A 26,082-nucleotide genomic window follows, 5' to 3' on the forward strand; every position below is an offset into this window, starting at 1 on the left:
CAAATAATCAACAACTGGGATCTCATCTCATTAAAAAACTTTTTCACAGCAAGAGAAACCACAAAGAAAGGAAAGAGACAACCCATGGTATGAGAAAAAAATATTTGCCAGATGTTCCTTAGACAAAGGAATACTATCAATAACATATAAAGAACTCAAAAAATCAGACCTGCCAAATTTAAAAACCCAATCCAAAAATGGGCCTCTGTGATGAGTACATACTCCTCAGGTGAAGAAATACAAATAACAAATAAATATATGAAAAAATGTTCAGCATCACTGGTCATTTGAGAGATGTAAATTAAAACAACACTGAGATTCCATCTCATCCTAAAAAGAATGGCTATCACAAAAAATCAACCAATAACAAATGCTGGAGGGACTGTAGGGGAAAAGGAGCCCTTCTCCACCTCTGGTCCGAGTGTAGACTGGTGCAACCACTGTGAAAATCAGTGTGGAGATTCCTCACAACACTAGGATTGAAGGTCCCATTCAATCCAGGTATTCCCCTCTTGAATATCTTCCCAGAAGAATTAAAAACTTCATACCACAACTATATATATGCACCCATGTGTATAGCAGCACAATTTGTAATAGCTAGGTCTTGGAAACAACCAAAATACTCATCAACTGAGGAATGGATAAAAAAGATGTGGTCTTTTTATACAGTGGAGTACTACTCAGCCATAAAGAGGGATAAACTGGAGATTTTGATAGGTAAATGGATGCAACTTGAGACCATACTCATAAGTGCAATAACCAGATGCACATGTGTAAACATCATATTGTCTCCTTAGTGTGAGAAGCTGATAGAGTAAATAAGATCCAAAATGTATAATAGTTATTATAAAATGGGAAGAAACTGTTCAAAAAGAAAGAGAAACTGGGATAGGGGAATGGAGAAAAGAAGGAGGGGAAAAGCAAATGAAAGTATGTGTGTATATATACATATACATATATTTGATAGCTATACTACTATATAAGATAGTTATACTACTAATTTCTCTTAGTTCATTGAAAAGAAAGGTTTGTGCTAATACCATTTGGACAATTAAATGCCAATATCTTGTACTCTGAGTAATTAATTTAAAGATTACAATGTATGATGTATTAACCCATCATGTAATACATGATGTATTGTTACCCTCCAAAATCATGTTTTGAAATTTTATTTTTTTTCTCTTTAAAATAAAAAAGTTAGGGCTTGAGAGACATTTATAATTGACATATCCGCACCCTGGATCACTTTGTGACTCCCTGAGAGATAAAGACAAGCTTTAACAGGTGGAGAGTGAAGTGGCGCCTTGTTTCAGCAAGGCTGATAGGTGGGGAAATACGGTTTACAATGCCACATCACCGAACTAGACAGACTTAGCCACGAAGGCCTGGCGCCTAGGAGAGTCGGAGGAAGGAGGAGCAGAGGAAGGAAGGGAAAGGCTCTTCCCAAGCTCATCCATCATGTGAACCACTACTTCTCCCCTGGGAGACATGCGTGCATGGAGCAGAGAGAAAGCACAGCTGGAACTATAGTGAATGTCCCTGCAGATAGAAGGCGGAGCATCTTTAGCCCTGCGGTATGACCTCAGCACATATTTCTGACTGAGAGAAGTAGCGGGTAGAAGAAGATCAAGAAGCAGCTTCTGTCACGGGGAGACACGCTGTGAAAAGATTAGCAGGACCTGAGAGATGTGGAAAATGCTAACAGTTTATGGATGAACCACAGGCTTGCTCTGGAGAACAACAGTGTGACCCCAGTGCTCTGAGGTTGTATGGCACAGGCAAGTGTTGCAGCTGGGCACGTAGGATCTCCAGGAGTCGATTCAATTGATGAAATGCAGTGTTTTATTTCTGCATTCACTCTGAATGCCCACTTCTCACACCAAACTAATTCAAAGTAAGTGGGGTCAAGCATCTCACAGGGATGCTTCAGACGTACCTTGACTCTTCAGCATAGACTCTTGGTAAAATGTGTACAGGACTACATGTATTATTTTACAAGTCCTGAACTGGAATGCATTGAGCATGGGTTTCTTTCATTCATTTTCAACTCTTAGAATTAAAAAAATTAAAGTGGTATATAAATGGATGTGAATCTCATATAGATTAATACAAAATACTAAGAAACTTTTGTTATCTTGGAGTGGTTGAGAATCTGGCCATTTTTATATGGTTTCTATATATGCAGAGTCCCAGGCCAGGAGTCATTTAAAGGCAAAGAGGTTGTGTGTTCACACCGTAAGTAGGAAACACCACCCTACAGTATACTGAGTGATGGCTAGATGCAAAGGATTGCTCATTATGGAATACCGAGATTTACCTGTATAGGAGTGTTATGGTCGATACACTGTGTCAATTTGGGGAGTCTAGAGGTTTGGCTAAGTGACTCAGCAGGGAGCCAGGGTGCTTACTTTGTATTCATCCTGAGCTTGGGCAAGAGGAGGGCATGCAGAGGGTGTGGGTATAGAGGACCACCCCCCACCCAGGGCGGGTAGGCTGCATAAAAAAAGGGAATGGAGAAAGGACTGGCTGCTGATTCTTCAGAGGAGCTCCAGTCTTCGCCTTCAGCTTGGTCATCTCCTGGCTTCTGGTGCAGACTGTTTGGCTTCCACCTGGGACTCTTCAGCCATCTGGTGTAGGCTCTCTGGCCTTAGTCGTAGATTCTTTAGCATTCTGTTGCAGACCCATCAGCCTCCTGATACGGACTTGCATGGACACTGCAGTGAGCTCCATGCCTGGGGCTGGGCTCTTCAATCTCCAGTGTGCAGACACCCTCTGCACGCTTCCTCACCCAACTCTGTGGCTGATCATTGTAAGCCAAGCTTGTAATTTCTTGTACATTTGTATACCTTGTGTTATATCCGTTTCTCTAGCAAACCGTGACTCACACAAGTAGCCTCTGTCAAAATCCTAATACATATGGTGGCATGACAGTTGAGGAATCGAACGGGATTTTTTTACTGTAACCCTAATCTTCATGGTGGTGCTTGCAGTTTGTGAATGGGGAGCAAGATCTTCAAGAATCCACCTTTGGTTGAGATAGATTATATATCACTGAGTGAAAAGCTACAGAAAGTTTTAGAGTCACTCTAGTTTATATAAGAGTCATAGCAGACAACCATATTTATTTCATTTTGTATCCTCATTTTCGCCTTCTGTTCCTGGGGGATAGTCCAAGCTTCCTGGGCCAGGGACAGCTGTTTTTCTCAGTGCCGAATGGGATCCCCTTGGTGTGGCTTGACTGAAAGAGGTGTCGGGTGTCCTGGGCTCTGTCACTTAGAGGTCATTTGTCACACTTCAGTAATGTGGAGGTGGTGGGCAAGTTATTCAGATGCAAGGAGGGAAATAAAAGGCAAGAGGCAGGAGGGGAGCCAAATGGTGTATTGAACCAGAAAACCCAAGAGGCAAGATGGCGGCAAAGGGTCACAATAGGAGGCCCAGAAAGAAGAAGCACAAAGACACGGCACTTCAGAGTCATTTGCTGAATGCCTAACACCTTCTAAGTTTCTTTCCTGTACCACCCAGCACGCTCACCGGACCAGAGGCTCTTACAGAGCATCACTCTGGTGGTTGCAGCGGTTCACCCTGGAAATGAGCCTCACACAGCTGACCTCTCTCTGCCCTTCCTCTAGGCTGCTGTTCCTGTGGCTGCTCTCGGTTCAAATTCAAGACACTCCAAACTGGGTTCCACACTTTGGCCAGAAACCCTTACAAATAAGGCATGATTATATAAAATAGCATTTTCCCAATCGTGTCTCTTAGTTTAACTCTTGGGCAAAATCCTGATTTTCTTTCCTTTTAAAACTTTCTAAAGTCATACATTTGTCAGTAAAGTTCATTCTGTTCTTGGCAAGTTTAAAATACAAACCATTTTATTTGACCAGAGCAGAGCCCTGGTGTGGTTTATTCACACTTGGATCTTGGAACCGTGTCAGGCATGTCATAGGCCATCAAACACTGGAAAAACAGATGCACATAAATTTTAGAAAACAGAATGCTGACTATGTAATATAATTGCTTAAAATTCTGGAGCTGCCTCTGGGACAACCTGCTGCATATGGAATGAGTTCCCGCCAAGAAGATATCCAAACTGGTAGAATCAGAATAGCACAGACAAAACCCTTCAACCCTTGTGGGTTACACTGTGTCCCCTCCCGCAAAAAATATGTTCAAATTATTCTTCCTGGTAGACTGCCTGTGACTGTGAGCTTACTTGGAAATAAGGTTTTGGTAGTTATAATCAAGTTAAGATGGTCACACTAGATTAGTGTATGTGCTAATCCAACAGCAGGTATATTTACAACAGGGAAATTCAAGAAGGCAAGAAAATGACAGAGTTTATAAACTGAGGAATAGTATGCATTGCCAACAGATACCAGAAGTTGGAAGGAAGAGTTCTTCACTGGAGCCTTCAGAGAAATTTCTCTTTGAGTACCTTTCAGACTTCTGGCCTCCAGAACTATGAGAAAATGAATTTGTGCTGTGTCAAGCCACCCAGTTTGTGGCAATACGTCACAACAGCTACAAGTAGTTGACACAGCCTTCCCATTGCTTTTTGAGTCAATCCAGCTCATCAGAAAGCAGCTCAATCCCTTCATTTCTACCAGGTACAGAGATATGTTCTGGGGATCCGGATCTACAGACAGGAAAACAGTCAAAGTCCTCACAGAACTTAGGCTGCAGTCCTTGTGTATCCATCTCTGAATAGAACTGAATTCTTATATCTGAAGAACTAAATGTTCTAGGACTAAATGTTTGAAGAAATTGAAATGTTTGAAGAAATAACTTTTTTCAAAAGGCATGAGGATCACAAAGTAAAATCATACCAGCTCCAAGCTGAGGAGATGGAAGCAGAAAGCTCGGCCGCCGTGTCCCAGCAGTGTCCCCATTCACCGCCTCCTGCAGAGTCTTACTGTCGCCGGTTTGATGCCCCTTCCAGCCTGCTCTTTCTCTTTCCTGGATAATTCCATTTGCAGAAACAAAGATGGTCATGTTGCTCACTTACTTAAAACCACCCTTGCCTCCTCGTTCCTACAGAACTAAATTCCAAATTCCACCATCAACTATGGTTTGATTTCTCCCTACAAATCTTCACGCTCCATATCAAATTTTAAAACAGAGCCCCCGCCCCCCACATGCTCCATTCTTAACTCTTGCATTGGCCTTAGCTTGGGATGCTTCTTCCCACTCTGCCCAGCCAATTTTTATCCATCCTTCATATCCTAGATTTTCTGTGAAGATTTTGTATGTTCTTATACTTTGTGTTTTGTTTATTTCAAAGCAAGCCCCACACTATATAATAATTTGTTTTTCCAACCAAGCTGGAAAGTAAACAGAGTGCTGGGGAAATGTCTTTTCATTCTGGGGGTCTCTCCAAACACTCAGCAAAGTCTGCCTCAAAATAGTGGGTGATTCTCACAGAAGTTGGCAGTATAATGCAGTTGCTAGAGGTTGGGGCAAGCAGGGGGAAGGAGGGGTGCTTGGACAAGTTGACCGATAGACCAACTTACAGCTAGACAAGAGAAGACGTTCTGGTGTGCCACTGTACCACAGACTGTTTATGACAACAGTACTGTACTGTACCTTTCAAAAGCCAGAAGAAAAAAATTAGAGTTTTCATCATAAACAAATGACAGATGTTTGAAAAGGTAGTGTGTTTAACCTAATTTAAACATTCTTCCATGCGGACACGTGTTGAAAGATTACATGTTACCTCATTAATATGTGTAAATTTTATATTTTAGGTATCTCAAAAGTAAGTAATAAAAATATTTGGTAATTGTCTGTTAAATTAAATGAACTGACTGAATTCAATGAAAAAGTTAGGATGCTCCATTCAGAAGGTCACCTGAGTGTGCACAGCTTCCTCGCAGTAATGATGGACTGAAAAAACCAGATGCAGAAAATGTTTTGCAGAAAGTCACAAGGTTTGAGAAATGGCTAGCTGTGCTATGTGGACTCCAGAGGGCAGGAGGTTCTTTGTCAGTGTTTCAGCAGCCCCCCTCATTAGTCATGTAAAAGGAAGTGAAGCAGTGGGGAGGAAGGGAGAAATGATAAACTGGCTCTGTCATCACTATAGTTAATTTGACTTTTCAACAAAACTCTGGTCCAAGTTCGTGCGGCCATTTTTCCTGTGCCTTGGAAGAGACGATGGAAAGGAACCCTGAGTCCTGAACACCCAAGGCTTAGCATGCGGAGGGGTGAAGAATCCAGGGACCATCTCCTTCATTCTGTGGCCACAGAGAGGGATTTGCCTTTAATACCCTTCAGCAGCAGAAGAGAGTGGGGGTAGCTTGTGTGCACCTCCCCTCTCTGCCCTGCCACTCTGCTGGTTAGAAAAGTCTAGCCACAGGAATGTCAGCAGAAAGAGCAGAAAGCTTTGTTCCATTCTATGGGGTATTTTCTTCTCCCATAGTTGGGTAGAAGTGGTAGGGCTAGAGTAGGCTGGGTCCAGGACAAGGGGATAAGGAATTTGTTCTGCCACCTTTAAACTGAAGGGGCAAGAGGGATTCTGGGAGCTCATGATAGCCGAGCCTACTCCAACAGACTAAGAGGGATTTGAAGACAAACTCCAATGAGCAATAAGCAATACTCCTCCCCAAAGACCAGAATCTTCATGGAGTAGGTAGGTAGGTGGTTTGTGGAAGATTTGGGCATTCTAGAATATAAGCTGATCTCTGCCTCTAAACCTCTAACACTGGAAAATCACTTGGGCCTGAAATATTGAAATGCACTTTATACACATTTCCTCTAGTTCATTATAGACAAGCCTAGGAGCCCGGAGATGGAATGACTGGAAGGACTTGCGAAAGGTCACCAAGCTACGAAAGACCTCCTGGTCAGGGTTAGCTTGGGATATGAGGGGAAGAACTGCAGCCTGGGCCCCGGCTCCTCCCTTAAGCCACCTCCTCAGTACTCATGCAGGAGATGTGCTATGGTGTCAGTGTGAATGGCCCTTGGATTTATATGTGATAGTTTTAAAAGTGAGGCCTTCATGAGGTGATTCAGTCATGAATAGGATTAGTGTCCTTACATAGGAGGTGTAAGAGAGCTCCCTTGACATCTTCTGTCTTGTGAAAATACAAAGGCACCATCCATAAGGAATATTTGCTGGTGCCTTGATCTTGGATTTTTATGCCTCCAGAACTGTGAGCAGTAAGTTTCTATTGCTTATAAATTACCCAGTCTAAAGTTTTGTTATAGGAGCCAGAAGGGACCAAGACACGAAAACAAAGCAGGTGACCTGTTTGACAAACATAGCCCACCACTCTAGTTTTAAATACTCTAAAGCCCCCGGTGTGATATTTAGCTCCCATGAGGAACACTGGTTATCTGTGGCACTGTGTGTGTGATATACATAACAAGTTCAAAGGGTTTTTAAAAAATATTTCTATGTTTTAAAAATATTTTACAGTGAGTGCTGAAGATTGAACTTAGGGCTTTGTGCATGCTAGGCAAGCACTCCTCCAAATTATAACTTTTGAACCTGAATTATTGAATTCTTAAAAATGTCTCTCCAAAATTATCTGAAAAAATGATTTTAAAGTACTGAAATATAGGTTCTACCCTGGAGAGTCTGACTCAGATGGTCAGGAGGGAGCCTAGGAGTTAATTTTCTCCAAACTCTTCCCATGTGATTCCGGTGTTCAACCAGGAATAAAAACAACATAGAGGAAGAAAAAAAAATTAATAAAAGAAGAAAAAAGTAGTAAAAATTAGGCTCTTCTTACAAACCTTGAGGGAACATTTATGGTTTATATAGCTTTAATATTAGAGTTTGTGTGTATTAGAAAATTCATCATATTCTGTTCTGTTGTAAAAAAAAAAAAATACAGCTAAAGTGGTATGCTGAAACTTCTTTACTATCACCGCAAAAAAAAAAAAAAAAAAAAAAAAAAAAATTAAGCCTAAACACAGTTTCCATTTTGGAATAGACCATGGTGAACATGAATATTCTTTCTAGAGTGAAATATAAGTTATTTGGAGCCTGCTTATAGATTGTTTGCAACTCAACCTAATCAAGAATATCTACTGACCAAGCACAAAACCACTCCACTGGTACAGCCAGAACAAAATACTTGGGAGACTGTAGCTAGAGACAAAAGGTCTTGTTCTGAGCCACAAAAAGTAAATTTTAATGGAGGCCAAGATTTTATCTCTGGGATAAAGAATCTCAGCTAATTTACTCAGTTAGAACTAAGAAAATTAACTAGGGACTCAGGTGTAGGTCAGTGGTAGAGTACTTGTCTAGCCTGCTTGAGGCCCTGGGTTCAATTTCTAGGACTGAAGAAAGTAAATCTAGCAATTAAGTCAAAATTGCCTATAGAACATTTGTATTTGGGGGGTCAGCTCTTTACTTTGTAAGAAGCAGAACTTGGAAAATATACAACCCCTTCTTTTTTGGTATTTTGAGACAGGGTCTCGCTGTGCCAGTTAAGACTGGCCTTGAACGCACTATATATGCCCCAGGCTTGCAGTGATCCTCCTGCCTCAGCCTCCAAAGTGCTTTAATTATAGGTGTGTGCCGCTATGCTCAGCTCTTACAAAACCTTTTATTCACTGTGGTTTTTAATATTTTTCCATATTTATTTTCAACTTCTGTCCATCACTCAGTATGCTTATGACACTCTTGGTTGCACTTTTGGAGAGTATCTGTAGACTTCTTGTCTCAACACCTATGTGTTTTTCCTGAATTAACAATTGTCCCATTTTATTTACTCTTATAATTTTCTAGGAGTTGATCCTTAATTATTTCCAGGTTCTCTTTCACAAGTATATAATGAATTCATGCAGCTATTTCAGTCATAACCTGAGATATGTTTTACTGAAAAATTCTACATTCTATAAAGCACACTAAATGCTACAAGAGGAAGTACTTTATAAAATTAGAAAGAATCACTTGAGGGGCTGGGGATTTAGCTCAGAGGCACAGAGCCTGCCTGGCAAACGCAGGTTGTGAGTTCAATCCCTGGTACCGGAAAACAACAACAACAACAAAAAAGAATCACTTGAACACATCTTTTTCTAAATTTAGAAAAGCTAATTTTAAATAAAAACATGAAATATATTTGCAGTCAAGTCCCATCTTAGAATGCTACTTAAAAATGATAATGGAGAACAGAAAAGTAGCCTGACAATGAAAGCATGCCAGAAAGATCTGCTCATAAACAAATCAAAACTATAACTCCTATTCCAAGATGAGAAGTATATTAAGAAAACAACACTGTATGTGATGAGAGAACAACATAAATTAAATTATAAAGAACCCAGAAAAGAGATAAAGGAAAATAATATCAGAAATGATGTCTAGACTGGATGAATAACAAGAATCAATAATCACAACAGGTAATGCTTTAGGAAAACTAAAAACATTAAAAGGAGGACAATTTAGAAAATCTAAAATAAAAAAATCAAGAGAAATGTCAAGTACTAAAGACAAAGAACAATTAACATACAAATACCAGGAATCTGAAAACCAAAGCAAAAAAGACAGAGCAAATATTAAAGTTGTTTTTTATTAACAGGTGGTTAGCAATTTTTTCATGGTTAAATTGCCTTTCGGTGCTACTTTACTTTTTTTTAGCTATTGCTTGAACCCTCACTTTCTGCAAATCTCTGTTAAAGATTTCACACACATATACAAAATTACACGTTTTGGCAATTTCATCTTTGCAATCTGTTTTATCTCATGGCCATTTTCCCAGCCATCAAAAAAGTTTTGCAATTTACATAGAAATATTTTTAAAGTACTTCAAGAACAGTGAGTGTTCCCTAGGATATTTACAGATGGTCTAACAATGTATGCACAGGTGGTATATACTACAGTACAAGTTTCATTGCTGGGATATAGCTTTCTAGAAAAAGTACACAGTTAACCAGAGGTGAAAATACCATCCAGAAATTCAAGGTTATAGATACTTAGTATCATACACAAAGCTAAAGTAGAATAGAGACAAGAATGTTTACAAAAGTAAAATAAAAATAGTCAAGGGTTAATGCACACAAAAGGTATTTTGATATTCTGATAGACTAGAGGAAGAGAGAAACTTCACTTTTCTGTATGGTTACTACTCCAAAACAGAGTTTATTGGTTTACACCTTGAAAGTCCATCCCTCAAAGGTCAAAACATGTCTCAGAAATCAGACTAGATCATTGTCTGTGCTTAGGAATGATATTTCTACGTACATGTCTGCATGTGTCTATTGACAAGTCCTCGTCAATGGTATTTAAGCAAATAGGATTGTCAACATACACACTTTCATGTTCTTACATTGCCAGTTCTGCTGCGTCAAGTAGCCCCCATCCCGTTCAACTCCAAAGGGAAAGAAAGGAAAGATAGCACAGGCAGCATAAGTCCCTCCTGGAGGAACACTGTTTTGGCCACACTGATCCAGTCCAGTGAAATTAGTAGCACCACAGACTGCTGTACTAATTTTCCCCACATATCCGGTAGCTGTGACCCTCAAATATTTCAGTGCAAGAGGAAAAGCTGGGAACTCAGTAAAAGAAGGAAATTTTTCTGAAACAGATAAAATAAAACTGACACTCTGTATTGAAAGAACACTCTATGTACCTGAGAATATCAATCAGAACCACAAACAAAAATATACTGGATGTTAAGACAAAGAAAAAAATCCTTTGGATATCTAAGCAAACAAAGGAAGTATTCATAATGAAAAGATTTCTTCAAACATAATTTTTATGGCAGAATAAAACAGATTAACATGTTTGAAATAGTAATAGAAAAAAATATGAGCTAAGGATTTTATATGCAGCAAAACTGACTCTTTCAAATATGAAAGGCAAGATTCCAATCAAAGGAATTTAGGTAATATTGTTACCATGAGTCCTTCCAGATGAATCTACTAGAGAAAAAGATTAAAAGAACAAAAATGACCATTTTGACCAGAAATGTTAGAAAACACCGGCATATGGTCTAGGAACATACAAAAAATATACAAAAAGGAGAGATGCAGCATACAATGCCTGTGTGTTCTGCCAGCGTAGACATAATATGAATGCCTTCAAATGGGAGCAGGGTAAAAAGAGAGAGAATATGCAATTTAAATAAACTGTTTTTAACAATCAGATTGGTTGTATGAATATTTATACTGTTATCCCGAGACTGCTGTGTAAGTAATACAGCATAAAGCATACAAGTTAATACAGGGTAGCCTGATTACATCATCCTATGTCATTGAGAACCAGGATTCTTGGTGTGGAAGAAAGGCAATGCAAATACAAAATAGAAGAGGAGAAATAAAACCCTTATTTCCTGAGTTTGCATTAGAAATATTAGAAACTGCTCAATGTAGTCAGGATTTGCAAGGGAATAGATTTAATACAGGACACACGAATTACAAAATTATTTTATGACATTCACCCAAAAAGTCAAATGCAAAAGAGTACAAGAGATCTGTCCATACAGTAGAGACACAAAGTATTCAGCCGAGGGCCTGGATCCCACAGCAATGTCCTGCACAAGCCCAGCTGAAGACCTAGAGCTCATAACAATGTCCTCCACAAGTCCAGTTGGAGGCTTAGAGCCCACAACAATGCCTCACACAAGTTTTTATCAAGGATCTGCACTTGGGAAGGCCCAAAGGTCAGTGGTGGAAGCTAGAAAGTCTGCACCAGCTGGATGAAGGGTCTGTGCCAGCAGCCTGAGGCATCTGCACTGGAGCCAGGAAGTGATGCTCAAAGTAGGAACCAGAGCTCCCTAGAAGAGAACCACAACCATCCTCAGAGACAGCAAGGACCTGAGCTCCTCCCATGATGAGAACTGCTGAGTTCATATCAGGAAAACCAGCATGACAATCTTCTCCAGGAAAATTAACAGCACACGATCTTCCCTTCCAGTTCTCCTTTTACGCTGTTGGCAACAGTCCTCAGGTGGGCCTTCTGCACCCAGCACTGCGCTGATTCAGTTCAGCTGGGTGTTACAAGGCGACCATTAGTTAACCCACCATAATGTTCTTAGAAATAATATCTTTAAATTTTATATATATATATATGTATAAATATATATATATATATGAATAACTCTGTTCACTAAAAAGACTTACAAACAATTACATACACATTAGCATTCCTGCAGTTCAGTTTGTGGCTTTTAAATATCACTTTCCACTAAACGAAACCAGGAGTTCATAAAGACAAAGTTGGTTTTAAGTCATCAGTCATTTCAAATATGTCTAAAACAAAAGCAAGGAAAATAAAACCTAAAGAAATTACACTAAAGCAGTGTTGGCTGTCTCTGGGGTGGTAGGAGTATAGGCAATTTAGTCTATTTTAATTTTCTTCTTTATATTTTATTTTATAAATTGTCTTCATGAACCCAAATTGAAAAAAAATTTTTTTAAATAAAAAGAACAACATTATATTATGAAAATACATATATAAAATTAATATATTTATGTATATCTTTCAAAACAGATCTTCAGGCAACCAAAACAGCAACTCAAAATCTCTCTTAAAGGATTCCTTCTCTGCAGTAACTATGTACACATGTGTCTCTGTGACAGAACGATTCCTCAAGTCTATAGGCAGAAATGGCCTTGGGACTAAGTTAGGAAATTACAGCCCAGCACCTGCCATGTGAGACAACCCTGAGTGAGTAATGGTCTGTCTGCTCTGCTGGGGAGCAAGAGCACTTAGAAGGGGCAAAACATGACCTTTCACTCTAAATGCTTACCACTTGGCCCCAGGGAATTGGGAGCTATAGATAATTCCTTTCCAGAAGACATAGTGCTCCAAGTAAGTAGGAAATAAAAAAACACACCTCCCACCTAAAGTCTCCCAGCACAGCATAGCTTAATCCTATTTCTCTACCTGAACAGGAAATGGACAATACACACAGTGTCTTCAGTAAAACATTTCTACCAGAAGTACTCTCAGGTGAGTTTCCATGACTGTAGCAGATTTCAGTGGTTAGAAGTGAAAGCACAGGTTGGCTACCAGAAAGGAAAGGAACTTAAACAGTAAAGGTTTAGGTTTCAGACCTAAATTTTCTTCCCAAGTCAACTACCTCAACTTCTCTCCTACCAAATGAAGGCAGCCTCACTTTTATTTATTCCTCATGAGTGCAATGAAGATTAATGAGAGGATGTTTATAAATACCCTAAAAATCCCTGAGAGAAAAGTGGTTGTATAAGTGTGAGTTTTGGTGCATGGAACGCTGTCTCATCATGCACAAAAATAAAGGAAAAGAGTTCTAAAGGAGAGCTGGATTCTTAAAAATACAGCATGGAATAGCTTCTCAGTTGCTGAGAGTGTTATATAGGTCTCTGAATGTACCTGACTGAAAGCCAGGTAATTATAAAATGTAGGACACAGACTGATCAGCAGCCTTCTGAGAAGGCTCCATTCGTATGTGTGAATGTGGGCTGTCTGTCGCTGGAAGCTGAACAAAGGCCACAGCGAGTGAAAATCAGAAGTTCCTAGAGAAACGGTCACGTTTGAGGGTCTGTGGAATGTTCTTAAACCTCAGTGTGTCTGAGACAACCTGGTGATGTGGCTCTAAGTCCTATCTCTAGGCCCCACTTTCAGAAACTCTCACCGGTCGGCTGGAGTTCTGCCTTGGAAGCTGCATTTTAGTAAGCTGATTCTTATTTGTATCAAGCTTTGAAAACTTTGTCGCTTACATTTACAGTCTGAAGGTTTGTAGGGAACAAGCACATCTCTCTGAAAGCAGAGCAGAGCTGAGGCTGTCTGAATTTTAACCTAGTTCTAAATTTTGTTTCAGGGTAGAGCAAAGAGAACTAGAGGGCAAAAAAAGCAAAATTTTCTGGGACAGGCTCTGCACTGTCACCAAGTACAGTCACATTTTGTACCCAGAATAACAAATGGAAAGTATCTGAGGCTGTATAATAACAGGAGTCAACGAATCTTCCAGATTCATGCTGTCTAACATGGTATCCCCTCACCACATGTGGTTGCTGGGCAATTAAAATATGACTAATTTTGGAATCAAGAGTCAGTGGAAATGCAAATGCATACCAGATCTCAAAGACTGAGTGCAACATATGTGTATATAATATTTCATTTCTTAAAAATTGATCACATGTTGAAATGGTAATTTTAGGACATATTGTACTAAATAAGATACATTAAAATTAATATCACCCATTTCTTATTCCAAATGTGTGTATTGAAAAATTTTAAATCACTTATGTGACTCACACTATATTTCTGTTGGACAGTACTGTTCTAGATCAGTACAGTGGCTGGGTCTTAATTTATAGAGTCCTGGACCTTGAGGTGTGTCTGTCTGGATAATAGAGGAGTTCCAAGAGCCCCTTCTGCATGGCCTCAAGGGCAAGGTGACACTTGCAGTGGCTTCTCAGGAAAGTCAAACAATAAACACTTGACCATATTCCTTCATTAGTCCAGATGGTGTGCCACATGTACAGTTACAAGGTAGAAGTTAATAACTAGAAAAAATGAAAAGCCAATGCATCCAAAGGTTGCAAACCTATGTGTGCTGCAAATAGCCTATATCTCCTAGTGCCTGGTATCCTCTTTTCCCAATGGAGAAAGGTCAAATGGTAATGATACAGACATAGAGTGAAGGAATTGGTACCTCTACCCCAACATGGCAAGAGAAAACCTGTGCCATGTCACTTATGCCTGGAGATGACCTTGTCCCTGATATAATCCCACCCAATCCTCTCCACAGTGACTTCAAAACACATATTTGAAGAGTATTTCTTTAATTTAAAATAAGTCATTACATTTTTACTCAGGTTCTTTCATCACTGGCCCAGATGCCAAGAAAGATACAATTAAAACATTAGCAAAGTTCTTTTTAAATGACAGAATAAGCATAAATAAATTTGTAGGTTATTTGGGAGCATAACAAATTTTACAGCTAGAGGAAAGTGTAAGAAAAAAAGATTCTCACCTTGTTAACTAACCAGAAGTGAAAATAAAGGTTCAGATGTGGTCTGACTTCTGAGCTGCTTTGGGTGCTGTAAAGACTAAAACACTCGCCAGCCCCTGTCTCCCGGTGTATTCATTCGAGTCCCTTTAACTTGTGTCTTCTGTCCTAGAGGTTCTAGAGACACCACCATGATATTGACAAGCTCTTTGTACTCAAGATGCTGGGAGTACGTAGGGGGCAACTTAAGTCTTGAGCCAGCATCGTGGCAACTTGCTGACCCAGTTTGCAGCATATTTATTCGTGGGTAAGAGATGCAACTCATGGTAAAATAATTTTTTTTTCAAAAAAGTTTTTTTCAAAAAAATTTTTTTCCCAGCTCTTGACCCACGTGTAATCTCATTCACTTAATTGAAAGAACTGGACCAGACTAGAAATGACATTAAAGCATAATGGGAAATTATACTTTCCTTTCCCCAAATCGGATACCTAACCAGTATAGCATCCTAACCAGTATAGGAGGGCTGCTGGCATCTTAGTCCAGTGTATGGAGTTGAATTAAATGTGGCAACCTAGGTTAAGCAGAAGTTTATGAGAAAAATCACAGACATGCTTCCTAGTTACATACTCCGTGTGACAATGTACTATTCCTCAGCCGTACAGGTCAAAGGTCAAACAGTATCCCAATTCCACCATTTTTGTTTTACTTATTGTGGATTTTGTGACAGGAAATGGGAATTTGGTTGATAATCACCAGGCATACAGATAAGGTTTCCTCATTAAAGTCTCATAAAACCACGAAAATAAATCATTTCAAGTGGGGAGAGAAAGAAAATCTTCTGTTTAGACTTTTCTGTGACCACTTAGGCCAATTATTTTCTCTTTTCCAGTCAGCAATTTTATTTTCAGCTAGCACTGGGTCTGATAATCAGAGGAAAGAATTTGGAGACCTCACAGAACTTTTCTGATTTCAAGTTAATGGCTTGGTATGTCAAGGACATGCTGAGGCTGGCAGAATAAATTATGCAACTGCAGCTGAGGAAACACAGTAGAGGAAACCCATGTAATACATGTCTGTAGATATAATATAAACATAAATAAATACTACAATTTTGAGAAAATCGAAGTGGTCTATTTGGCCTATCCTGAAGATCAAAGCTCTTTGGAGCCAAATAAGACGCAACTAGAAATGGAAAATGACCCTGTTTCCCACTTCTCCTTCGGAGAAGTTCCTTCTTTTTCTAAGCATCAATGTCAGGCACTAGGAACTCTTAAACAATTCAGTTTCTCCCAGAAACTCCTCTGTGGGTATTTATAAACTCAGGCACAGCTCAAGACTTTTCCAGTTTTTCTGCTATAATCTCACTAGCCCAAACCTTAGTTTTTCCAGAATTCTGACAAATGTGTTACTGCATCAACACATGTTAGCAATGGCCTTTACCTGGAAAATATCTGATGCTTGGTATGCTAAGGACCCAGCCAGTGGAGCTGGTACCTGGAGGCTACTTCCTTACCAGACTGCCCTGCTAGAGGAGGAAGGTAATGCACTCTGCTGCCATCTAATCTTCTTAGACTACCATAGATCCAGATTATTTGTGAAGTGCTTAATGGAGATACCCAAGGCAAGGAAATGTGACAGATTGTCCTGGTTTGTCTGGAACTGAGAGCTTTCCAGGAGGTGAGACTTTCAGTGCTAAAACTGGGTTAAGCTGGACAAGTCAGCCACCTAGCCAGTAGGCCAGAGACAGTCAGTGAAATTCAACCCAGTGCTCCTTTCACTCTTTCCTAAAAGACTGCTTTTTAAATAGTGACTGCAAAGTACACAAACATAAGCAAGGTTTGATTGAATCTATTTCTTCACCTTCAGGGGCAGGTAGAAAACAAGGCATGAAGCTCAAGTTAAAAGGCTCCATCTGTTCCAAGTGTCTCTGTGACTATAGGTTATGTCACTCAATCAAAAGAAGGGCTGGGAATGTAGCTCAGTGGCATAGCGGCTGCCTGGCAAGCACAAGGTCCTGAGTTCAATTCCTCGTACCAAAAAGAAAAGCAAAAAAAGAACATCATCAATCAGAAGTAACTTTAGAGATTTCTTGGGAAAAATGGATAAGCAGGTCTACAGGATATAGACCAGAACATCCTGTACCAAGATACGGTGCTGATTAACCACTAACACATTCTCTCTCTTCTACAGAAAACATCCATTTTCTCTAAGTGTGTTCACTAGGCAATGCCTTTTCTCTGCTTCCTGGCACTGGTCACTTGTGCTTTCAAAGAAGCCCTACAGCAGCCTTCCCACCACCCGAGCTGCCCAGCACAGCAGCAGCCACCAGAACCATGTCCTCCTCCATACCCGCCACTGTCTAGGGCTTCTCAATCTTCGTGCTCCCTGGCCCAGCCAAAAGTGGGTAGGTGAAGAGAAAAAGCTGACATTCTGGAATCCAAAATCAGGTTCACGCTTCCCTTCTGTTACCTGGTAATGCTTCCAATTGCTCTCTTCTGAGCTTTTGAAGCTCTCCGCCTTGAAGGTTATTTTCCGTGTAACTGCAAAAAAGTCTCCTGTTTCCCAGACAACTTTCTTCAGTTTCCTCTGTGTCTTACTTGATAAGAGGCTGTGCCTAAACTGGGCATGGTGACACATGCCTGTACTTCCTGCATTCTGGGAGGCTGAGGCAGATGGATCACAAGTGTAAGCCCTGCCTGAGCCACTTAAACAGACCCTCTCTCAAAGTTAAAATTAAAAATGGTTAAGAATGTAGTCCAGTGCTAAGGCCATGAGTTCATTCCCCAGTATCAGGAATAAGTGTGTGTGTGTGTGTGTGTGTATTTTCCTTTCTTCCCAGAATTCTTTATTAGTGGCACAGTACTACATTTAAGGAGATTTGCATGAGAGAATTGTGGATAGATTACCAAGTATATGAAAGAGGTCCTTGGGCATTGTCTCTTCACCATCTGAATCTATGTCTTATAACCCTTTACCTCTAATTGAAAACATCTATGCAAAAAATTATTCCTAAATCCAGACATCAGGATCTCAGGGTTAGTCTCTTATTTACCTGAACTTTTATGGGAGCAACAGGGAGATCATTTTCAAAGGTTTTGTAGCTGTGCTTTCAGGGCTTCCATATATTTGTCTTCCATGTACTTCTTAAAGGTTGTACCCGACACTGCTGAGGAGCAGCCCATCATCACCAGGAGCTTCATTAGGCAGATGAAATGCCCTTGCCGAATGCCAAATCTGTTGCAAGAAAAGTTTGTGGCATCGTTGTATGAAAATGGAGATGTAATTCTGCTTCTTGTTCCTGCATCCATGCTGTTGTTCATATTAGCTTCATGACTGACCAAACTGGGGACAGTTTTAAACAAGAATTCAAGCAGAGATGTCTTTGATGTTCCAGCGGAAACTCTAGCTCGGCAGCAAACTGTGGGTCTTGAATATACCATAGGGTCTGCAGAAGATTCTGAGAGTACACAGCTTCTGGATATGTTGGCCTATATTTAGACTGCAGCCTCTGCTGACCAGACAAGGCCATCCAAACCTTTAAAGCTGGCTGTATCTACACCTGATTATATACACAGCTCAACAAAATCATAGGCATGAGAGTTTTTAAAATTTGAAGAGGGGAAAAAATAGCTTTACAATGGAGAAAACTGACAAACGCAAGAGTAACTTTGCCATGGAGAAACCTGACAATGCTATTTTAGCCAGGTGATCAAGGTCAATGTGAACAGTCATAAATCATGCTGCTTCTGTACTCTTGAAATGATATGATGAAAATTCCACTTCGTATCTGTGGCTTTTCTTTCAACAACCTATAACTTGAGGCTAGTCATAATAAAAACATCAAACAAATACCACTAATGGAGTATCCTCCAGTACACCTGACCAGCATTCCTAGAAACTGTCAAGGTCATCAAGTACAAGGACAGTCTGAGAAACTGTCACAGCCAAAAACACCTAAGAAGAAATGACAAGTAAATGTGATGTGATATCCTGAATAGGATCCTTCCACAGAAAACAGACATGAACTAAGAGAATCTGAATAAACTATGGACTTTAATTAATAATGATGCATCAGTATTGGTTTGTGAATTATGACAAATATACTATACCAATATAAAGTATTAATAAGAAGGGAAATTGTGTGAAGGGGCTGGGTTATATGTATGAACTCTCTGCACTATCTACTTAGTTTTCTTAAAGCTATTCTAAAAATCGTCAGATAACAATGGCAAAGCAATAATAATAAAGTGCACACAAGGCAATGGTCCTAGTTTGTCAAAATGAAGAGAAATGTTGAGAATAAAGTACCACAACACTCTTGAATCTGTAAGCTGAGTGAAGAGTAGATCATTACTAATCTTCCTAAGTTTACTGTTTTCCACTTTACATTTTAATGTATAAAATAGTCCTTCAAGATCATTAACAAATAAGCTTAATTGCAAAGTCATACATTATATAATTCCACTGCTATGAAAAGACCAAAATAGGTAAACCTATAGAGACAGAAAGAAGGTTAGCAGTTTCCAGAGGCTGGGAAAGACTGGGATGGGGTGTGAAGAGAGGCTACTTAGTGGGTAGTTTCCTTTTGGGGGGATGAAAATATTTTGACTAGACAGAGATGATGGCTTTACAGAAGTGTGAATATATTGAGTGCCCAAATTGTGTACTTTAGAATGGTTAATTTTGTACTATGTAAATTTCACCTCATGGAAAAAAAATTGACAATAAAATAGCATAATAATTTTTAAATAAAATAATTTAATAATTATAATTAAAATTATAATGTATATATGAAAGATTTTCATCTTCTATTTTTATTTGTCAGAATTCTAGATATTGGTTTAGCATGATTGTAAAGCTATAAATGACAAGATAAAATAATTTTTGTTTGGGAAAAACGTCAGGAAGAAACTACTATTAAAAAAAAGGTTAGACAGTAGAATAACATAATTGGGGCTTTTAATTTTAAATTAATTAATTTAATTTTAATTGTTAATTAATTTAGTGCAGGGCCTTATGCATGCTAGGGAAGTGCTCTACCACTGATTTATATCACCGGGACCAAGGACAACTGGACACCTGTCAACTGGACATCTCTTGGGAGGCGGCTGAGCTAGTGTTACCAGACCTATGTGATTCAGTGATGAGGAGCCTTCAACAAACAACTAATATTCAACAGATGTGTTTAACTGATTTAAACACCACATAATGTATGCATGTGTCAAAATATCACGTTATCCCAATAATATGTACAATTTCTGTTTTGTGTACCAGTTAAATATTTAAATTATAAATTAGAGTACCAGTTAAATATTTAAATTATAAATTATAAACTGTCATAAAAGTAGAGTTTTATGATAGTTATTGTTTGTTAATAAACTGAAAAAAGAGGGCCAAGCTGAATATTAAAATACTTGCCAGCAAGAAAATCCAGAAGTTCTCAAGTAAAACTTTAGTTAGACCATTGTGCATGTGAGTGCGGATGAAAGCTGAGAGAACAGGCCTTGCACTGATCAGTAGGAGAATGATGGATGGTAATTTTGATTTCCTTTCAAATTTATAATTTGATGATATTGAGGTGATGAAGATTTAGGAAGTAGGGCCTAGTTGAAGTGCATGGGCCATGGGGCTTTAACTCTGGGGGCTATATTTTTGTTCCTCAACTCTTCCTCTTCCAGTCGGGTTCCTTCCCTCTCTGTGCTTCCTGGATGTCATAAGGTGAAAAGACTTTCCTCGGCCAACTCTTCTGCCGTGGTATTTCTGCCTCGGAGACAGCTGATCAGAGATTGAAACCTCCGAACCCAGGAGCTAAAATTAATCGATCTTCTTTTAAGTTGATATCTTCAGGTATTTTGTTACAGCAACCAAAAGCTGACTACCTAACACAATAGCAATGATATATAAATCATCATTAGGCTGAATTGTTCAGGGCATGGCGCCAAGAAAAAAGGCTACTTATTCAGTTCAGAAGCAATTGTTTCAAATACTTGTGATTCTCTGTCGATGGACTCTGTGGATGCAGAAGCAGCAGATGAAGAGGAGGCCAACTAAATGAGTGTATTGTCAGGAGGGTCTGAAAACGGACACAAGTGAAAAGCTGCTGGATACTAGTTTAGACTTAAGTGATAGTAAATTGTAGACAGATATAATGGAAACAAGAACATTTCACCCCTTTAGGTAACCATGACTTTAATTCTCAAGCACACACATACTTTTCTTGCAATCATAGCTAGCATAATAGGGTAGTGTCTTTAAATGTGGTCCTTGAGACCTTTTTCATTCATTAATTCCAGAAACATTGTCAGAGTCTGCGCTGGATTAGCACAGTAGCAGGAATTTTGAGATAAGAGCATCAGCACCTGCCCTGGAGTCAGTCAGTCAGGAAGCGCAGGAAGTAGATAATTACAGCAGACTAGAAAGTACTTGACTATGATACATATTCAGGATGCTGAGAAAGCAGAAGGAAAATGATCAAACACTTACTTGGGGGACAGGGGATGCTCCCAGGAGAAGAGATGCTGCAGCTGGGCCTAGGAGGAACTAGTGAGGCACAAAGAGTAGGTTGAGACAGCATTCATGCCTGGGAATAGGCGACACAGCATCAAATGAGGACCCCCAAGCTGGTTTTAAGAAACTCAGATGGTTCTCTTTAGTCGGCCACAGATTTGAGTCTTAAACTCTCAAGAGCAGTGTGGTGCCAAGATAGCAAGTTTAGGTCTGTGTTCAAATCCCATCCTTGCCCCGATTAGCTATGAGAAACCCATCCTTTCTCCTTGTACCCGCTACCTCCCGCATGCATGCGCACTTCGTGTGCCTGCTCAAGAGTTCTCTTACCTCCTAACTTATAATCAAGAGGTTTCCACACGGCATGAAGTTCCCGAAGGTCAGCAGTCACCAAGCAAGGCACCTCCCAGGGGGCAGTTTCTGTCTCAGTACAAAGCTTGTCCAGTGTTTTTCCTGTTGTTCCAGTCTCCCTCAAGGAGCCAAGTCTTCTATCCTTTGCACACTCTGGTCCTGGGATCAGTACAAGGGAAATACTGGGAAATGCTGAAGTGAGAAAAATAAGAACAATACAGAGAAGCTCATGTTTTTTAATGAAGTCAAATATGTTCCGAGTATGTTCCACTTGTTCCAATTTGCTCTTCATTTTGCTTGGGAGAAGGTGTGCCGTGCTGTATGTCCTTTATTTTATGAAATGATTATAACAGTAGATGACAGGAGTTTTTAAAATGCCTTTTCTTGTTAAAGTTATAATTTGGTAATTTCTGTCAAATTTTCAGTTTTTATTTTGACTGTTACTAGTTGATGAAATCTCAAAATCTGGGGAACATTGCATTGGTCATTGTGAAAGGGAAGATGTGGACCCATGGCTCAATTCTGTCTCTCTTTGGCCAGACGCAATGGATTAGGCCTCTGGCAAAATCCTGAGGGACTTGAGGTCCACTCTCATGAGTATTTGCCGGGACAGGGTAGACTTCTAGAGTAATGAATTAAGCCCAAAATCTCAAATGGTAAAAGCAAAAACAAATTCATTGTTTATTCACGTGACGCATGCAGCACAGGGCTCTGCTCCGCATGGCTACACAGGGACTCAGGCTGAGAACGTCTCCATCCCTCTGTAGCTGCGTTCTCTGAAACTGCTGCACACGAGATTTATAAAATCATGATGAAATGTGAAGGGAAAAGTGAGGAGCCACTCAGGGGCTTTCACAGCCAGATCTAGAAGTGACAAAATTTACTTCTACTCACACCTCTTTAGTTAGAACTCAGGCTCCGCAGCCCAGCCTAGCAGTAAGGAAGCTGGAAGATACACATGAATTTTCAGTAAACACTCAATGTTTCTGATATACCTGGATTGGAATGAGAAAGGTAACTTGAACAGGTAAAGAAGGGCAAGACTGTGAAACATTTTCATTGTCAGGTTAAAGAGTTGGAACGCTACCTTATAGGCATCAGACAGACCAGAAGAGAAGACACTGTTAAAAGAACTAGTTTAGAAAACATTAAACCAGTTCATTAAACCCGTTGGACTGGAACATATTCAGAGAAGGCACAAAAGTCAGGGAGCACAGTGAAGAGGGTATTATTGCAGTCCTGTTATTCAGAAATAAAATCTCCATTTGTGTGGTAGAAGGCCAGTGAAAAGTAAGGATGAACATTATATTTTCAGTAGAGAATTAATTACATGGAATGTCAGGATTGGAAATCCCGATTTTGGACTCAAGAGGCAATATCTGAAAATCATGAGAGCCTGCCAAGGGAGAGAGGAGAGAGACGCTCAAGTTCTGCTGCCTTTCAGCATGGGAAGCGGATGCAGAGCATGGAGTCCACTTCCTCAAAGGGTGTAAGTGCTGAGAAGGTGGGATTCAGATCTGGCCATCTGTCTTTTGGAAATTCTTAACGCAACCACGGAATGACAAATAAAGAGACCAAGAATAAAATTAATTTTATTAATTTTATTTTTTATTATGCATTTTTATTTTTGTGTGAGTTTGGGGTTTCTGCATGTTCTAATTATACTGAAAATAAATTGCTTTTGCAATGAGATTATAAAGTAATATTTTTAGTTCATGAAAAAAGAAACATTTGAAATGAAAAGTTTTTTTTTATCTCCATGGATTATAAAACCAATGGTTTCCTCCTAAAATTTGTAAGCATTCTAGACCTTCCTTTCCCATTCTCATACACATCTAACATGCCATGGAAACTGGAGACTAAGGTTTTATATGGGTGCATACATCATAGTGCACATACACACACACATGCACAAGCATGCACACACACACAAACACACTATTATGGGCAACTCTGCTGATTCTGTCAGTGTCGAATCTTTGTCTAACCAATAAACTGATGAATTGGACTTACTTCTTGGAATAGAAAATATCATATTCACTGAATGGTATGAGAAAATTTTCTTTCCTAGTTTTTTCAATTCCCTTAGGCCACCACTTCCAACCTTATCCCATGAAGCCATTCTTTAAAGGCCAGGTATTGCAAAAATGAACTGTTGGGTACAACATAAGAACCACCTCCCTAGCATGGAGGTGAACAAGAAGAATTCTTCTACAGCTGTTTTTAGAAAAAGTCCAAAATAAGTGCTGAACTGGCAGAATTAAGAGCCTTATCTTTGTGTATGAAGGATGACACCCAATTAAAACCACAAAGTGTTTTGACTTCATGTTTGACAGCCTCAACCCATGGGTCACTATAGTAATCTCCTATATCACTTGTAATAAACAAAAGTGATAAAAAGACCTTGGAATCTTAAATCATATTGGTTAAAATAACCAGCTTGGGATTTAGCCAGATCAGGTTGCAGAAGCTGGCTTAGCTGCTCATGAGTGACTGTGGGTGTGATGCTGAGTTCTCTGCTTCCCTTTCTTTCCCCGTGAAGTACCACTAACAAACCCACCATATAGGGTTGCAGCAACTATTGAAAGAGAAGTAAGTCAAATGCTCCACCTTTGGCCTCCTATAGTGATTCCCCCATAGGGGAGCCCTCCTCAAAACCACCCGGTGACATCAAAGTTCAATATAAGTGCTTCCATGTCAGGCAGAGGGGATGCGGGTGGCAGTGTCTGCACAGGCAAAGCTAACTTCATATAGCACTTAGCTGTAAATAAACTCTTTGACTCAGGTTACCTGCATCTCACAGTTTGGGATGAGAGTGAGAGAACCTAGGCAGACCAAGGCACAGGCAGTAATGGCTCAGCCAGGCTCCACTGAGTCCTGGAAGGGAGGACAGGAAGCAGTGCTGTCTTAGATGCCATCGTTGGTTGCCCTAGGTGGGGTTCACCCTTTGCTCCCCATGCTAGGGTTCTATCATCTGTGGATTCTGCCATTCCAAGGCCACGGCTGAATAACCAATTTTCCCTGCTACCTCTACCTCTCCAAGGACTCCACTCTATAGGCTCTACTCACTACCTCTGCTTTGCTCCATGAAACACTCAGCAGGAGCCTGCCAGTGTGGTAGGCACCAAAGGCATCTGTATTAGTCAACTTTGTGTTACTATAATAAAGCAGTCAAGGCAACTAACTTATAAATAGAAAAGGTTTACTCAGTTCACAGTTCTGAAGGCTCCATTTAAGAATGAGTGACTCCATCACTTTGGGCCTTTCGCAAGGGCAGCACATCACAGCCTAAACATGTAGTGAAGCAAATTGCTTATATCATGAGCTAAGAAGCCAGGTGAGGGGAGGAGACCAGGGTCCCACAATCCCTGTAAGGACATGTCCCAAATAACCTAAGGACATCCCACAAATCTTTACCTACAAGTTTCCATCATTTCTCAACAGTGCCACCCTGGGAACCAATACTTCAACACATGGAGCTTTGGGAAACACTCATCTAAACCACAGTAGAATGTTATATGAGCATAGAGCACACTGTGTATCTGAAAACTGCAATAATATACTTCTTTTTGGTGGCGGTGGTAAAAACGTTTTTGAGGCTGTGGGACCCAAGTGGAAGTCTACAATATTCAGGTTCTTGTGCATCCTCTGTGTGAGAACATTAATTTGAAATAGGGAATATTATGAAGTGTTCTATTGATTTCTCTTAGCTCATAGTAAGAACAAAACTACATGCATTTGATCAGAAAAGTAACAACTAATCTATTTCAAATCTTATCCAAAGTACTCCAGTTATTGTTTTCATTTACAATAAAAAATGTGATGGAGCAGGATTTTTTCTATAAAATGATAGTAATGATATAATTCCATCAAGTGAAGAATACCACTTGAGGACTTTGGAAACTGTTTTCTGTTCTATCAGTCTTAATGGGGCTCTGCATTCCTTCAAATATCTCCAAAAGAGGGGCTGGGGATTTAGCTGAGCAGCAAAGCGCCTGCCTGGCAAGCGCAAGGTCGTGAGTTCAGTTCCCGGTACCGAAGAAAAACCAAAAAACCAAAAAAAAAAAAAAAAAAAAACAAATATCTCCAAAAGAGATATTTAATTTTTTTTAGTTTCAAGGATACATACATGATATGTAAACTGTCATTCAATAAGCTGAGATGAAAATATCTCTGAGTCAATTAATAAAATCAATATAGAGCAAGCCAGAGAAAGCAAGGAATAGAATATGATTAAATAAAGGAACATGAATCTATTACATAGTAGCTCAATTATAGAAAGGCCATAGACCAAAGTCTGGCAAGCAAGCCCTTAGTGAGTTCCTTTATGAGCCTGACTTGCTGAGTAGG

This window comes from Chinchilla lanigera, unplaced genomic scaffold (genome assembly GCF_000276665.1).
Source record: "Chinchilla lanigera isolate Chin_1 unplaced genomic scaffold, ChiLan1.0 scaffold00002, whole genome shotgun sequence".
NCBI classification, from domain to species: Eukaryota; Metazoa; Chordata; class Mammalia; order Rodentia; family Chinchillidae; genus Chinchilla; species Chinchilla lanigera.